Source organism: Falco rusticolus, chromosome W (genome assembly GCF_015220075.1).
Source record: "Falco rusticolus isolate bFalRus1 chromosome W, bFalRus1.pri, whole genome shotgun sequence".
In the NCBI taxonomy this organism is placed as follows: Eukaryota; Metazoa; Chordata; class Aves; order Falconiformes; family Falconidae; genus Falco; species Falco rusticolus.
This window is the reverse complement of record NC_051209.1, coordinates 22,268,177-22,284,604: the sequence shown is the minus strand read 5'-3', so window position 1 is coordinate 22,284,604 and position 16,428 is coordinate 22,268,177. Positions and strand designations below refer to the sequence as shown.

Genomic DNA, 16,428 nt, shown 5'->3' with positions numbered 1-16,428 from the left:
GCCAGCCGGGATTAAACCATGACATACTGTTAATTAATACTGTTGGCATATTATAGGCTTTTTGGAATTTCGTCTCGTCCTGGTGTAAGAGAAGACAACTTTTGGGTGAGGCAATACTGAAATGTGCCCTAAAGGTGGCCGGTCCCGGGGTGGCAGGGTGTGTGGAAGGATTTGGGCAGATTCCTGGGACGGTTATTACCTCCCATAACCTGGCACTTTACACCTGGACAGGCAAGCAACCCTGGCACACTGACACGCCACCTTATAGAAGGGTGCCTTGCCTACCCCAATGAAAACCAACAGCTTCTAGCACTGTGCTGGGGCCTGGCCTGTGCATATTGAGCCACAGTTCAGTACTCTCAAAGGACTGTGATTGAGGCAGGGACCCAAACTGCATCTGAGGACATCATGGTTGAGATAGGGACACAAACAACAGCAACTACAGTAATTGACCCAGTAGTGAAAAAGAAACAGTGGACAAGAAGAACAATGGGGCCATATCAATTAGAAAGGGAGGAGGAAGAAGAGGAAAGTTTTGATCAAGACACCAGTCCTTTGACAAAGAAATTGGAGGAAGGAGTGAGAGAATATGGACAAGAAGCAGAAACTACCCAGTCCCTGACCTCATCAGAACTTTGAGATATGTGGAAAAATTACAGTCACCAGCCAGGTGAGTGGATTGCTGCCTGGCTGCTCTGATGCTGGGATAACAGGGCTGACAGTCAGCAACTGGAAGGCAAGGAAGCCCAACATCTGGGATCCCTTGCTAGCAACCGGGGATTTGAGAGAAGAATTGGAAAAGAGGCAGGAATCTGCGGTCTCTGGAGATGGCTCCTCTCAAATGTGAGGGCGAGACATCCATTCAAGGAAGATCTTGTGAACTCCTCAGGAAAGTGGACTACCGCAGACAAAAGCATCCAGTACCTGAGAGAACTAGCGGTACTGGAAGTCATCTACAGTGATCTGGATGATGGTGTGGTCTCCAAAGATCCAGAGGATGTCCTGTGCACACAGGCCGTGTGGAGGAAGGTGATTCAAAGTGCCCCAACATCATATTCTAACATCTTGGCAGCAATGTATTGCCCGGATATGGATACACCAACTGTGGAGAAAGTGTCTTCTTGGCTCCAAAACTTTGAAGAAAATCTCTGTACTCCCTTATCCCTATGGGCCAGCACCTTGGCTGTCAAGGGCGCCCCAAGAAAACAGTCCTCTCCTGCTCCAGTCTGAGGGAAAGGGAGCCCCAGGCACATGCCGCATGGTGCACTGTGGTTCTTCCTGCATGACCAGGGGGAGGACATGAGGGAGTGGGATGGTGAACCCACCTTTAAGCTGGAAGCCCGTGTACGTGAACTGAGAGTTAAGAACTGTTAAGAAGGGGTCACCCAAGAAGGCTGTCAGCGTAGTGGCTGTAGAGACACAAGAAGGCAATCAATGCTCTCCCAGACACAGAAGAACTGAAATCGCCTCCCTTGATCCTGGTGAGGGGACTTCTGGTCTGGCACTGCAAGGGTCAGACAGTGAATATTCTGACCAGGAACAGGAATAGAGGCTCCCTGCCTTCAGCCAAGAGGAGGAAAGGGATGACTGGACCATGTGGATCCGATGGCCTGGCACATCATACCCACAGAAGTATAAGGCTTTGGTAGACACTGGTGCACAGTGTACGCTGGTGCCATCAGGGTATAGGGGCACAGAACCCATCTGCATCTCTGGAGTGACAGGGGGATGCCAAGAATTGTCTGTATTGGAGGCTGAGGTGAGCTTAACGGGACAAGTGGGAAAAGCACCCCATTGTGACCGGCCCAGAGGCCCCTCGTATCCTTGGCATAGCCTACTTCAGGAGAGGACACTTCAAGGACACAAAGGGGTACCAATGGGCTTTTGGTGTAGCCACTGTGAATACAGAGAAGATCAAGCAGCTATCTACCCTGCCTGGCCTCTCAGAAGATCCCTTCGTTGTGAGGCTGCTGCAAGTTGAAAACCAGCAGGGGCCAATTGCTACCAGGATGGTGCACTGGTGGCAAAATCACACGAGCTGAGACTCCCTGGCTCTCATCTGTGAGCTGATGCATCAACTGGAGAGCCAAGGAGTGATCAGCAAGACTCACTCACATTTTAATAGTCCCATATGGCCAGCACAAAAGTCTGATGGAGGGTGGAGGTTAACAGTAGACTATCGTGGCCTGAATGAAGTGGCGCCACCACTGAGTGCTGCTGTACTCAGACATGTTAGAGCTCCAATATGAACTGGAGTCAAAGGCAGCCAAGTGGTATGCTACAATTGACATTGCCAATGCCTTTTTCTCAATCCCTTTGGCAGCAGAGTGCCAGCCACAGTTTGCTTTCACGCAGAAGGATGTCCAATACACCTGGAATCGACTGCCCCAGGGGTGGAAGCACAGCCCTACCATTTGTCATGGACTAATCCAAACTACACTGGGAAAGGGTGATGCCCCTGAACATTTACAATACATCAACGATATCATTGTGTGGAGCAGCAAGGCAGAAGAAGCATTTGAGAAAGGAAAAAGAGTAATTCAGATTCTTCTGAAAGCAGGTTTCGCCATAAAGAAAAGCAAGGTCAAGGGACCTGCACAGGAGATTCAGTTCTTGGGAATAAAATGGCAGGATGGATGCCGTCATGTGCCTATGGATGTGGTCAACAAGATAGCAACTATGTCTCCAGCAGATAGCAAGAAGGAAACACAAACTTTCCTAGGCTTTGTGGGGTTCTGGAGAATGCGGTTATAGTCAGCTTGTGAGCCCTCTCCATCAAGTAACCCGAAAGAAGAACTATTTTGAGTGGGGCCCTGAGCAACAACAAGCCTTTGAGCACATCAAACAGGAAATAGCTTGTGGGGTAGCTCTTGGGCCTGTCTGGACAGGACCATCTGTGCAAAACGTACTCTACGCTGCAGCTGGGGAGCATGGTCTCACCTGGAGCCTCTGGCAGAAAACATCAGGAGAAACTCGAGGTCGACCATTAGGGTTTTGGAGTATCGAGGGTATCGAGAATCAGAAGCCCACTATGCCCCACCTGAAAAAGAGATACTTTCAGCATATGAGGGGCTTTGAGCCACTTCAGAAGTTGTTGGTACAGAAGCACATCTCCTTTTGGCACCATGATTGCCTGGGCTACACTGGATGTTCAAAGGAAACCTCCCCTCTACACAACACGCAACCAGCGCTAGATGGGGTAAGTGGGTAGCGTTGATCACGCAACAAGCTCGACTGGGGAATCCCAGCCACCCAGGAATTTTGGAAGAGATCATGGACTGGATCGAAGGCAGAGATTTTGGAGCACTGCCTGAGGAGGTGACTCGTGCCCAAGAGGCACCACCATGAGTTATCAGAAGATGAAAGGCGTTATGCTTTGTTTACTGATGGATCCTGTTGTGTGGTAGGAAACCATCAGAAGTGGAAAGCTGCTGTATGGAGTCCCACACAACAAGTTGTTGAGGCCACTGAAGGAGAAGGGGAGTCAAGTCAGTTTGCAGAAGTGAAAGCCATCCAAGTAGCCCTAGACATTGCTGAATGAGAAAAGTGGCCAGCACTCTATCTCTATACTGACTCCTGGATGGCGGCTAATGCCCTATGGGGGTGGCTACAACAGTGGAAGAAGACCAATTGACAGTGCAGGGGCAAACCCATCTGGGCTGCTGCATTGTGGCAGGGCATCACTGCCCAGGTAAAAACCATGGCTCTAAAGGTACATCACGTAGATGCTCACATGCCCAAAAGCCACGCCACTGAAGAACTTTGAGAGAATGAACAGGTAGACAAAGCTGCCAAAATTGAAGTAGCTCAGGTGGACCTGGACTGGGAGCATAAGGGTGAGCTATTTGTAGCTCGATGGGCCCACGAAACATCAGGACATCTAGGGAGAGATGCAACATGCAGATGGGCTCATGATCGAGGGGTGGACTTGGCCATGGATGCCATCACACAGGTCACCCATGAATGTGAAACGTGCTGCAATCAAGCGAGCCACTTGAGTAAAATCTCCCTGGAATAGAGGGTGGTGGATGGGTTTTTGATATGGCGACACCTGGCAAATTGACTGTATTGGACCATCGCCACAAACATGCCAAGGCAAGCACTATATACTCACCATGGTGGAAACAACTACTGGGTGGCTAGAAACATACCCTGTATGTGCACATACAGGTCCCTGTAGTGCACATAGGGAAGTGGCTGAGGAAGGTGGTGTGAATTGCTCCTCCCATGGGAAAAGGAAAACCAATTTGTGGGATTGTCTTCACTCAAGGACCTGGGTGTACTTGGTGGGTAATGCAGAAGGATGGGGATACCCGGTGCGTGCCTCAAGGAAATTTAACCTTGGGGGGAAAAATAAGCTGTGATGCGAGCTGTACATTGTAGGAAGTAATGTAGCAGGAGTGACCTGAACCGATTAAGAGTGAGATTCTCAAGGAACCAGACAACTGCAATGCTGACCCAAACCAAACTGGTGCTGGTGCCCAACAATCGAACATACTGATTCTGACGTCCTGAGTACCCATCTTGACATATGGGGCCCAAGTCATAGCCTTTTGTGAATATCTGAAGGAGTAGAGGAAGCTCATGGAATGGAAAAGTAATTATCTATCATTTAAAGGACAGGGGATAGCAGTTAATGAGAATGTATAAATCTGTATGTTGGGTATAAAGATGGTTTAAGTCTGTAGTTTCAGTTGTAAGTGTTGGTAAGAAGGAATGTCAGTAATGAGAATGAAATACAGTGGAATGGTTAGAAGATATATATATGTATATATGTATTAAATTATGTGGGACCTGAGCATGACGCAAATGGTATGGAATAAGGGGTGGAGATTGTATTGGGTCTGGCTGGGTTGGAATTAATTTTTCCCATAGCAGCCCTCATAGTGCTGTGCTTTGTATTGATAGCTAGAAAGGCGGTGATAACACACCAGTGTTTTGACTACTGCTAAGCAGTGCTCTCACAGCATCAAGGCTGCCTCTCCAATATACTCCCCCTCACCAGTAGGCTGGGGGTGGGCAAGATCTTGGGAGGGGACATAGCCAGGACAGCTGACCCAAAGTGACCAACAGGATATTCCGTACCATATAACATCTGCTCAGCAATAAAGCTAAGAGAAAGGAAGAGGAAGGGCGAGGCATATGTTATTTATGTCATTTGTCTTCCAGAGCAACTGCTACACATACTGAAGTCCTGCTTCCCAGGAAGTGGCTGAACATCGCCTGCTGATGGGAAGTAAGGAATAACATATTTTGTTTTCCTTTGCTTCCCACACGCAACCTTTACAATTAGTTTATTAAACTTCCTTTATCTTGAGCCACAATTTTTTTTTCCATCTTATTTTCTCCCCCTGCATCCTGCTGAGGAGGGGAGTGATAGAGCAGCTTGGTATTCTTTCTTAAAAAATAAAAAGAGAATGTACAGTTCAACAATGTTGCTGTCAAAAGAGCTACCACAAGCACTTTTCATCAGATTTTGGTATTGACACTCCAAGTTTTGGGTACAAAATAGTAGTAGGAAGCTGTGGAGAAATCATCTTGATGGGGAATTAGAGAAAAATTGGGTCCTAATAGAAGCATAGTGTTACAGAAAGTTTTTTACTGTAAAATACAGCTATCACTTTCAGGATGGTTGGCATGCATGAAATCTACATCACCACAGTTCCCTAAGCCACACAACCTGCTATCCTAGAGGAGCAGTGGAGGGTGGACTGGAGTGGAGACACCATGGCCAGGCTCTGCTGTACTCCCTGCAGGATTGGGAACGCGATAGTACCATACAGCTGATAAGCTGCATGGCAGCTGTAAAATATATGAGATGTCCGTTGCTGGGCCAAAAACTCTGGCGAAGACCAAGCAAGAGCCTCATTATCTGTGAGAGAAGGTTGGGAACTAGACCTGCTCAGCACTTCAAAGCCTTCTGATGAGGACATGCTAACTTCTAAAAGAAAACAAACTGCTTAAGAGATAAAACTCAAGGATGCTAGGGTAAAATAATTGTGGTAGTGGGAGATAGTGATGTCCTACTCAAATAGCCCCCCCCCTTGAAGAGAGTGAATCCCCTGCTCTGGGAGCATGCACAGTGCATTTAAAATTAACTGTATCTTTAAATGAAAGCGAGAGAACTTTAGACCAATCATAATAAAGGAATGTATGACTACAGTCACTCAAGCTCCACCTGAGAGTAAAGAGAAGTATAAGAGGTGAATGAATGAGGGGACAAGTGGCAAAGACACCACCGAGAACAAGTTAAGGGAAGGCGCCACCGAGACTGACTCCTGAGATCGACCGATGGGCTGAGCCTTTCTTCTCTCCGCCTTGGGACGCCTTGGGTGAGACTTAAACTAAGTGCTTCTTTGCGAGACTTAGAAATATCTCTAGAGAGTTACTCTTTAATATTTGTAGCCAGGCTGTGTTGTTTGTAACCTTTTCGCACATTTCATACTTTATAACATTTTATTTGCATGTGCCTTTTGCAGACAGTCACTATCACCGGCAATCCGAAGAACCTGTATATCTGTTGCACAAATAAAACCGCACTGTTAAAGTAGCTGGTCGTCGCATTTTCTCATTGAATATGACCATACCCTAGAGTGTGGCCGTGCTAGTTCATGAGTACGACTGGACTGGTGGTGCAGACTGCTATTAGTGTATCCAGACCTGTGGTAGTTTAATATACATATTAAACGTGACTGGACTGAGAGTGGGAAATTGGACATCAGCTAGAATTTAAACCTAGCTGCACCTAACCTCCCACGTTGGTGAGGAGAGTTGGAAGGCAAGGCAGTGTGTGTGTGTGTGTATTTCCTGCTAAATTACTCCATCCCCTTTAATGCAACAGAAGCAGATGGCTATTCAGATTTCCAGATGTTAAGACTTTTCAAGTCTTGAGAAAAAAAAGACAATCTTCTGACCTGGGTACTCTTGCAGAACACCAGAATTTCTGGGCACTGGCATGACCTTACTGCTGTTATATATTTACATTTCTTTGAGACTGATTTGTCTTCGTGCCCTCAAATTGCTTCTGTGGGGATTTTTAAATTTTTTGTTTGTTTGTTTTTAACCAATATCCTTACTACTCTTTTGTAACCCATTCCCTGTTATTGGCATACTTTAGACTTTTTTTCTGCTTGTCTTCGCCTTTGTCTTCATTGGTTATAGCACCATGAGGGAATGGTTCATGACCATTAATGTAAGCTTTCTGTAATCCTGTAAATTTTTAACTTCTTTGACTGGAATGAGGAGTGAGGTGTTGAGTAGCAAAAACATTATTTTGGATCAGTTGATGGGAAATGGTATTCATGTAGACTTTTATGTGTTTGACACTACTTAAAGAAAATATTAATGACAAGTGCATGCAAGTCTGAAAGAAAGTAGGTCATCAACTGTGAAGCAGGAGCTCTTTTCGGTGTAAGGCTTGCAAGTAGCATCCCTGTTTAAAAAAAATTTCTTAGAACTTTACATGGAATTATTTCTTCAATCCACAGCACTAATCTCTTGCCAGTAATTCAAGGAACAGTCAAATAATGCAAATCTGAAAGAAGGAAGGCAGAAGTATAACATGTTAATTCATCCCATGTACTTCATGTAGAGTCTAGTATAGTCACAATCAGTGAGGTTGCATAAATATTTCAGCAGGAAATTTTCATGTACTTTTTAAAAATGGCTGGTTAGGCCCAAATAGTTGCATGTTGCAAATTGCCTCTGAAATGTTTGCACCTCTTGTAAATGAAAGCACTTACAGCATTTTACATTTCATTAACTTCTTGCAAGTGAAAAGTGAATTGCAATAACTGATTTTTTTAGCTTTTTCCCTTAATTTACAGTATAACCTTGTATTTTTCCAGTACCTGTGTTTGCATGAGTGTCTACTGCAAAAATTCATATATTGTGCCCACAGTGCACTGGGAGATAAGAGAGATATTGTTCCCATTTGAATTGAGGGGGAACTGAGATTTTAAAAGTAATTTTTTATAGTATTTTTAAAGCCAGGGTCCCAAAAGAGTTTGGGTGGGTTTTTCATACCTCCTCCCAAGGCAGTCAAGCTGTCTAATGGAATCCTCAGACCTGGATTTGGTACCCAAAGCCTCTCCTAAATAACAGGGAGAAATAACTCATTCAACAAATATTTTTGTATTGAATCAGCTTGTTCTGGTGAGGAGGTAGGAAGTATAGTGTTAGAAGGAAAATGCCTAAATATACAAACTTGAGTAGGTAAATTGGGGGAGGGGGGAAGGATGTAGGCATTTGGCAATGAGTACTCTCTGGGCTCATCACCCCACTCCTTCTCTTGGAGTTAAGCTCTTTCTTGTTTCATTTGACTGTCCCTTAAATCACAGTAAAATACTCCTTGTCTCCTAGTTCATCACTAATAAGACAACAGCTGCTCAAAACCTTTTATGAGACATTAGCATTAAAATGGTACTTAATGCTCTTAAACTCTGATCATTTAGTTGTTATAACTGTTGTCATTTTAATTTCTAAGCATTTTTAACCTTTATCATATTAAGCTTTCCTATAACCATCACTCAAATTGCATTCAGTCTAGCTTTTATCAGCTTGCTAGTTTTTGTACGTGGCAGTCAAGCCACAACCAACTTTATTATTGTCTTCGTTTGCTTATTGCAATGTTAAACATAACATGCAATAAAAATATAAACACATTCTTTACTATTAAAGGCAGCATTTATTAGTAGAGTGTTAAGTATCCTCTCTGTGACCTTTTAAGATAACTTGTTTTCCTAAAGCAACAAAATGTACAGTAAGGCATAGAGGAGCCCATGCTGGAGCAGGTTTTGGCAGGACTGTGACCACATGAGGGACCCATGGTGGAGCAGTCCATTCATGAAGGACTGCACCTCGTGGAAGGGATCCATGCTGGAGCATTTCATGAAGAACTGCAGCCTGTGGGAAGGACTCCCGTTGGAGAAGTTCATGGAGGACTGTATCCAGCAGGTGGGACCTCACGCTGGAGCAGGGGAAGAGAGTCAGGAGTCCTCCCCCTGAGGAGGAAGGAGCAGCAGAGACGTGTGATGAACTGACTGTAACCCCCATTCCCTGTTCCCCTGCGCTGCTCGGGGTGAGAAGTTAGAGAAAATTGGGAGTGATGTTGAGCCCAAGAATAAGGGAGGGATGGGGGGAAGGTGTTTTAAGATTTGTTTATATTTCTCATTATCATACTCTGACCTTTGATTGGCAATAAATTAATTTCCCTGAGTTGAGTCTGTTTTACCTATGAAAGTAATTGCTAAGTGATCTCCCTGTCCTTATCTTGACTCACAAGCCTTTCATCATATTTTTCTCCCTCTGTCCACTTGAGGAGGGGGAGTGATAGAGTGGCTTGGTGGGCACCTGGCAGCTAGCCAGGGTCAACTCACCACAGCATTGCTGGCACTTGTATCATTGAACTACTCTGTGTCCAGTTCACTTCCAAATCCCACCAGAAACTACTTTATTCTTTTCAATATTACACTTGCAGAGTGTTGCCCAATGTAAAAGTTTAGACAATCTTTGACTCCTTAAAGAGGAAGTAGTAAAGTACCAACTTGCCAGGGCTTCCTCCTATCCAGTAAAGCAAGAGAGACACTGTTGGGAAATATATACCTGATACTTATTATCTGTGGTGATTTTAGCCCAGCCTTCCTGCTCTCTAGGGAAGAGCTTCATGCCACAGGTAGAATGAAGTTGACTGATGTGCAGCCATTATAGCATGCTCCTGGAAAGGAGCTGAAGAAATCTGCATGTCGGTTCTTGCTATAGTAAGTATCTTAATATTCTGGTCTTCTGAACACGTATAGAAAATGAGACAGCTAAACCAAAACCTCTTGCTGAAATGAAAAATCTTCTTTTCCTATGAGTGCCCTTATTACCCAGCTTTTGGGTTATTTCAGCTGTTTTTTCCTCAAACAATCATAGGAAACTTCAGGGGGGTTGGATCTAGATGATCTTTAAAGCCCCTTCCAACCCAAACCATTCTATGATTCTATGGTTCTATGGTTCTATGTTTCTTGGGCAGAACAACTGAACTCCAAGTATATTAGCAAGTATGGGTTATGTACATCCACCCCTGAGGGGATAGAAATCTAATATGAGGGAAAAGAGTAGTGTTTCCTATAGAGTAGTTTGGATAGATGAACCTATTGTTCTCTTTGACTCTCCTTTCTTGGGTGAGTTATCTACCATAAATGGTAGATTGCCAAGGCATGCAACTGAAATATGAATTTACTTGCCATCAAGATTTTTGACGACCATCTTGCAAGTTGGAACAGTAATACATGTGCAGCTTCATGGAAACTTCTGTCTCTGCTTAAATGATTTAGTGAGCAGTGGGAAATTGCTTCCTGATTCTTTAAAAAGCCAAAATAACTACCTCCCCTGCTAGACTCCTTTATGCAGTTGCCTTGTACCTAGCCTTGGTGTTCTTTTCCAGAAGTCTATTTTCTAAATATATCATCAACCCACTTTTCACTTCCCCACATGCTTCTGACATGGCTGCCACTATATTCCTAGAGTATGATGGTATTTAATTCTATCATTCTATGAAATAATTGAGATATCTTGCACAAGCAACGCATCCTCTTTTGGCAGTAAAAGGAATAAAGGTCAGGCATCAGATAACTTTCCTTAATCTTTGAGGTGAGTTTTATTATTTACTGCACAAAGCCAAGCTGTGGAGCAAGTATAAACTGAGGTAGCCCTGTGTAGCATTTTGTCCTAGAAATGATTTTTAGAGCTTTTCTGCTTGCTGTTCCCTTCTTGCTCTGGGATGGAAGCAGAGGGGGGAAAAAACCAAACCAGTTGCAATGGTCAAATCTCTTAGAACCAACTATTAGCCTTGCTCAGCTCATGTATCATGTACTCAGTCAAACTGCACCATAAATGTTCAAAAAAGTATCAAACAATGTGTGAAGCAATGCAAGGTTCTTTAGCTTCTTGCAGGGTAAATAGCGCAAGTCAATAAAGCTAGAACTTCATAACCTGAATCATGCATTCATATGCCACCATTTCATACACAAATAACAGGTGTTTTTTCTACTAACCTAGAAGGTTACAAAAGGCCTTTGCATCTGACAATGTCTTTCTTGCATCCACTGAGCAAAAATCAAGGGGGCTGGACATCTGCCTGAGTGGGAAGTAGTGAATGTATTCCTCTTTTGGCTTTGCTTGTGCATGTAGATTTTGCTTTCCCTCTCACACTATTATTATCTCAATCCATGTGTCTTTTTGCCTTCCTTCTACTTTTTTCCCAATCCCCCAGAAGAGGAGAGTGAGCAAGAGACAGGGTGGTGGTTTGGCTGCTGGCCTGGGTCAGCCCACCACACCCTGTATGCCACAAGTGTTTGAAACTGCAGGTTAAATTTAGGGGTGATACTTAAGATTTCTTTTTCTTATACACACATGTGAAGTTCATGTCCTGACCATGTTTCCATAGACCTTTCTAACTTCTCATAAAGGAATCTGGATTCTCACTCTGTAGTGTTAGAGTACTGCCACACTTCATTTTGGGCAGATTTTGCTACTCAGAACATCATAAAGGTTTTTTAAAAGACATTTTCAAGAGTCCAAAACTGCTACTGAGGTAGGGGTTTTTTAAATTTTTTGGTTTTAGAGCGCTTGAAACCTCATCTCTTGCAATTTTTCCACAGGCTAGATGCCTGGCAAGATTGGCCTTTGAGATGTTAATCTACCACAAGCTCTTTCATATTTTCTTCTTCTTTTTATTATAGATTTTGAGCTCTTTTTTAAAAAAATAATTCATTTTGGTGTGATGAGCAGCCCTCACACTTTCATAATAGTTTGGAAACTTTCTCTGTATGAGGTGATGGATACTATTAAACACAAACAGTGCATCCCTATTGCCTTAAGCCCTGATTGACCAATGTAGGTTAATTTTATTATTATGCATACATAGAGTTCAACATACATAAATGGTTAGCTCTGAATGTGTATAAGCTCCACCTCAGGACTATACTAATATGGCAGTGCTTTCCCTGGTCTACATCTAGCATGTATCTAGGTAGTCAGGACTGTTGGTGGAAGAAATTTGTTACCGTTTCTACCTGAGCATGTAGATATGCTCCTAGGGACTAGGTTTTAAAAAGTGAGACACTGCAGTATTAGCTTTTTCCTCCATTTCCCTCTTTAAGTGGTGAGAAATATCGAAATAATAATGATTTTGAGAAGGGTGGAGTAGAAAGGCCAAAGGAGGTGCTTGTGCTTTTTTTATTATTGTGACTTTAAAAAAAAAAAGAACAATAAGAGCAACAACAACTTTAATAAATGGAGACAAAAAACTTACTAACTAGAAAATATTATTTCTGAAGATAAAACTTATTGAGAATTTTTCATAACTCAATGAGGGGAAAAGAGCTTTCAGGCAATTGCATTTGTAGAACTGATATGGGTAATAGGTTTTATTCTAGATATTAGACACTCATATTTAAACCATTTATTCTTTTCTGTTTAAGTATTGTTTTAGTATCTAATGCATCCCTTTGAATGTCCATGTATGATCTGACATGGAAAGAGTCTTAAAAACTGAACAACAGTAAAACAATATGCCTATCCCCTATCTTTGACCTTTAATGATGACAGTGATTCAGAGCACCCAGTCTAGGTAGCCAAAAGAACTAAAATAGCTCATGAGAAAATGTATGGGCTTCCAGAAGATGTTCAGAGCTCCTAAGCTGGATCTTTAACTTTTATCTAATGAAGCTCCTTCTGCATCAATGCCAACTTTATGGAGCTGTGGGGGGTAAAGAAAAGCCTAGTTGCCCAGGTCTATCTGGGAAGATCTACAGACTTACAATAGATACTGATTTGCAAAATAAAGATCTGCAGAGCATTTTGCAAGCATATTATGCTGTGAACATATTATTCTGATCCTGCAAAGACTTAAATATAACTTAAAAATACTATTTAATGTACTTAGTTTTAAGCATGGTGAATGGGCCTGTTTGTGATATTATGTTTAAGTCTTTACAGGCATGATACCTTTGCTAAGAGTCATTAAAAATACAGGGATAAGTAACAAGAGTCCAAAGTAACTGATAAAAGGAATCAGTATCTGGAATGCAGTGAAAAGGAGTTCACGAGCAAGTAAAAGCTGAATTTTCCAGTGAGACTAAACTGATATATGCATGAGGCTTTTCAATTTGTAATACAGTAAATATGCCATGTGCTTCTTGTGAGAGATACCTTGTTATTTGTAAACAATCATTCAAAGAAAAATCTATAATCAGTACAGAAGCAGTTTTGGAGATCTGCCATAATGCTACTTTCTCCTTTTGGTGACCTAATATACTGACACCGTGAAGAAGCTTATGTTTTGGAAATAAAAATTCAGTAAAGGATTTTGTGGTACAAGATACAAACAAGGAAAGATGAAAAGAAATTTTGTGTCAGGAATAAGAAAATTAAACCCGTAGTACTTTGTGCTTTCCTCAATAGAAGTTTATATCCATCTTTACTTGGACTGGATTCACATGTAGAAGTACTTTTCAAAACTAGGTATTAGAAGGAAAGAATTATCACAATTATGCAGATAAAATATCTGTAGTGAACTTTAGAGTAAATTAAGAAATTGAACCAGAGTATTCAATGGTGTCATCAGTTGTTGTTTGCATTAGAAAAAAAAAGGAATACAAATATGGCAGACCATTATAAAATCCTGTTGATGTGAATAGTCCCATTACATCTAACACCCCTGCTTGCATAAAGCTATGGAAAAAAATTTATTATGTTCAGGCTCCTGGGTCCTACTGTGTAACAGAGAACTGAGAGGTGAAAGATGCTCTTTCACAGCAGGATAAGCCAGCTCAGTACTTGTAGTCAGATCTTAACTCAGAGTTAATTGTCACAGACTGGCAAGAATTTTCAATATGTTACCATAGTTCTTTAAAAAAAGCTATACAATCTAGAGGAGGAAAAATAAAAAAAACCCAAAATTTACAAATCTAAAAAAGATTATGCTTTCATAAGTGAGAAAAGAGCTATTTCATGCTGGCAAGACAAAAATCAATGCATTTAAGGTAAAGAAAGGGTATTTCACATTCAGTAACAGGAAAAATATTTGAAATTATACATGAAAATTGGGATAATGTAAAAATTAAGATCTTCAAGAAAAAAATCCTGATACTTAACTATTAAATCCCATATTATTAATCAATGCATCTAATCCTGTCCTGCCAATAGTGTAAATGAGATGGTTTCATGGCCTTTCAAAAATCTCATCTGGCTGAGGACTTGTTGCAGAATGGCTGTGTGATCACGGCCATGACTCCCTTAAAGATCTTTGTGAAACAAAGTTAGTGTAAGTTAGCTGAAGCAGGCCTTGCAGCTATGCTGAGGCATGCTGAGAAGGAAGCTGAGAAAAACACACTGACCTTGTGCCTAATGTTGTAAATAACTTTGAGGAATTCGCGTAGACAAGAGAGAAAAAAAAATATGTAGCTAGCTAACCGAAACCGCAAGTAGGAGGACGTATGAAAATGTAACCCTTTAGAGCTTAACCAATCAGCAGATGACTAGTAGGCATAATTAACTGGAACTGTATATAAGACATAATTGCCCCGTAATAAATCAAAGCTTGCTCTATCACTCATATTGAGTTTGCCCGCTTGACTTCCCTCGCCGTCAACAAGTGGCGCCTGAACAGGGACTGACGCCTTCATTATGTTCCCATGAAGAGAGGACCCCCACTCCTCCTTTGGTGGACAGCGTGCTCGTTGAGGCCCCGGTTGCAGCGTCCGGGAAGCGGGGGACTGGCTCCGAAGATATTGTTCGCCGTCTCCCCACTTGGACCTTCGGCAATAAGGCGGGGTCTGCCAGCCGAGAAGGAGGATACCTAGCGAAATCGCTGCTCCAGACCAGACAACAGGGAGGTCGCGGAAATCCAACCTCGCCTGACAAGAAGGGGGGCGAGACTACAGAGTGCGCGCATCATGGAAAGAGAGGTAGCCGGTAGCCTTTGAATTATTAAGATGCTTTTTAGAAAAGCGGGGAGTAGGCCCTTTAAAAGATCTGGCCAGGTTAATTACTATGGGAAAAGTGAAAGGGTTTTTTACAGACCCCGAAAAAATGTTTGAAGTAGAGGAGTGGCGTGCGTTTGGAGACTGCTTGTGGGACTTAGTTATAGATGACGATAAGGCAGAAAAAAAAAAATTAAAAAAAAATTAATAAAATCATGGCATGAAGTAACTAATTGTATAAAAAGATATCAAGCAGAAAAACGCCTTGCTGCGGCAGCAACAAGCTGACTTGCAAGTGCAGATCCTAATGCAAAAAAATTATGCCATGTGAAAATCACATTCCAATACCCCCTTTATCACAAACAGTGCCCTCTGTACCACCTATAGAGCCCACTGCACCACCTCCAGACCCTTCGTGTCCTCCGCCCCCCCCCCTCCGGCGCAGTAGCCTCGGGGGGGCCCCCCTCCCCCGGCGCAGTAGCCTTGAGGGGGCCAGAGGGCAGAGACACATCAGACGAAAGTGCTGCTGAGGAAGAAAATAGTAGTGGGCAGTCAATACAAAATTCTAATAAATAAATAAATAAATAAATAAATTAATTAATTAATTAATTAAAAAAATACAGTAAACAAACTGTTGTGTTCTACGCGCATTAATTGGCAAAAAATAGCACAAGAAGCGGCTGCTCAGGGAATATTTGATATTGCTGAGCAAGTCAACCCCCCACAAGCTTTCCCTGTAACGTATCGGATGAATGCCGCTAACCAAAGACAAGGAACCTGGGAGGCCTTTGATTGGAAAATATTAAGTCAGTTACGTAGTACAGTGAATGAGTCAGGCCTCCACAGTGAGCCCACCAGCTATACCTAACTTTATGAAAGGGCCGTTATTGCGCCAATGTATTCTGGAGAATAGTAACAGTTACACCAAAGGAATTTTAGTAACCCTGCCCTTAGATTCTTCTGTAGAAACAATGCTAGAGCGAATGAGTTGGGTGCCAGTAGGTCAGCAAGCCTTGCTAGTGGAAGCAATCCAAGCAGTAGGGAGAGATTTAGTGCAAGCCCAAAGTCAGGCTTTTGCAGCGCTTGCGCCTCTGCGCCCCCCTGGGGCTACCGCGCCCCGGAAGCCAGCGACCACCAAGCGCCGAGACTTCCTCTGCTATCGATGCGGGAAGCCAGGACATACCCGTGACCGATGTCGATAACGTCAAGTGTGGTGCCAAAATAGTCAGCGAGGGACCCACAGCACCAACGTCTGTCGGCAGACGGGAAACGAGAAACCGAGCGCGAGGAGCCGCAGCGCGTCGACCCCAATCGCGACACCTGTCACCTTCACGACACCCCCTCCAGGAGACATGACCAACTCTTATCGGCAGATACCATGTTACAACCCGCCACCCGAGGGAGCCTCGGCCTGGACCTGGCAACAGCAGTAGATACAACATTAATTGACAACCGACCA

At 43.1% G+C, this 16,428-nt stretch overlaps 2 long non-coding RNA genes across 2 annotated transcripts in view; both read left to right on the top strand.

The window, feature by feature from the left end:
• Positions 1-15,195, top strand: part of LOC119140681 — a 17,612-nt gene extending 2,417 nt beyond the window's left edge. The window contains exons 3-4 of the long non-coding RNA XR_005101680.1: positions 4,689-4,693; positions 14,982-15,195. This is a non-coding gene — a long non-coding RNA (uncharacterized LOC119140681). The remainder of the gene's footprint in view (positions 1-4,688; positions 4,694-14,981) is intronic.
• On the top strand, positions 5,673-6,550 carry LOC119140691. Its single transcript, XR_005101690.1, has 2 exons — positions 5,673-6,332; positions 6,480-6,550. It is a non-coding gene; the product is annotated as an uncharacterized LOC119140691 (long non-coding RNA).
• Positions 15,196-16,428: the final 1,233 nt, after the last annotated feature.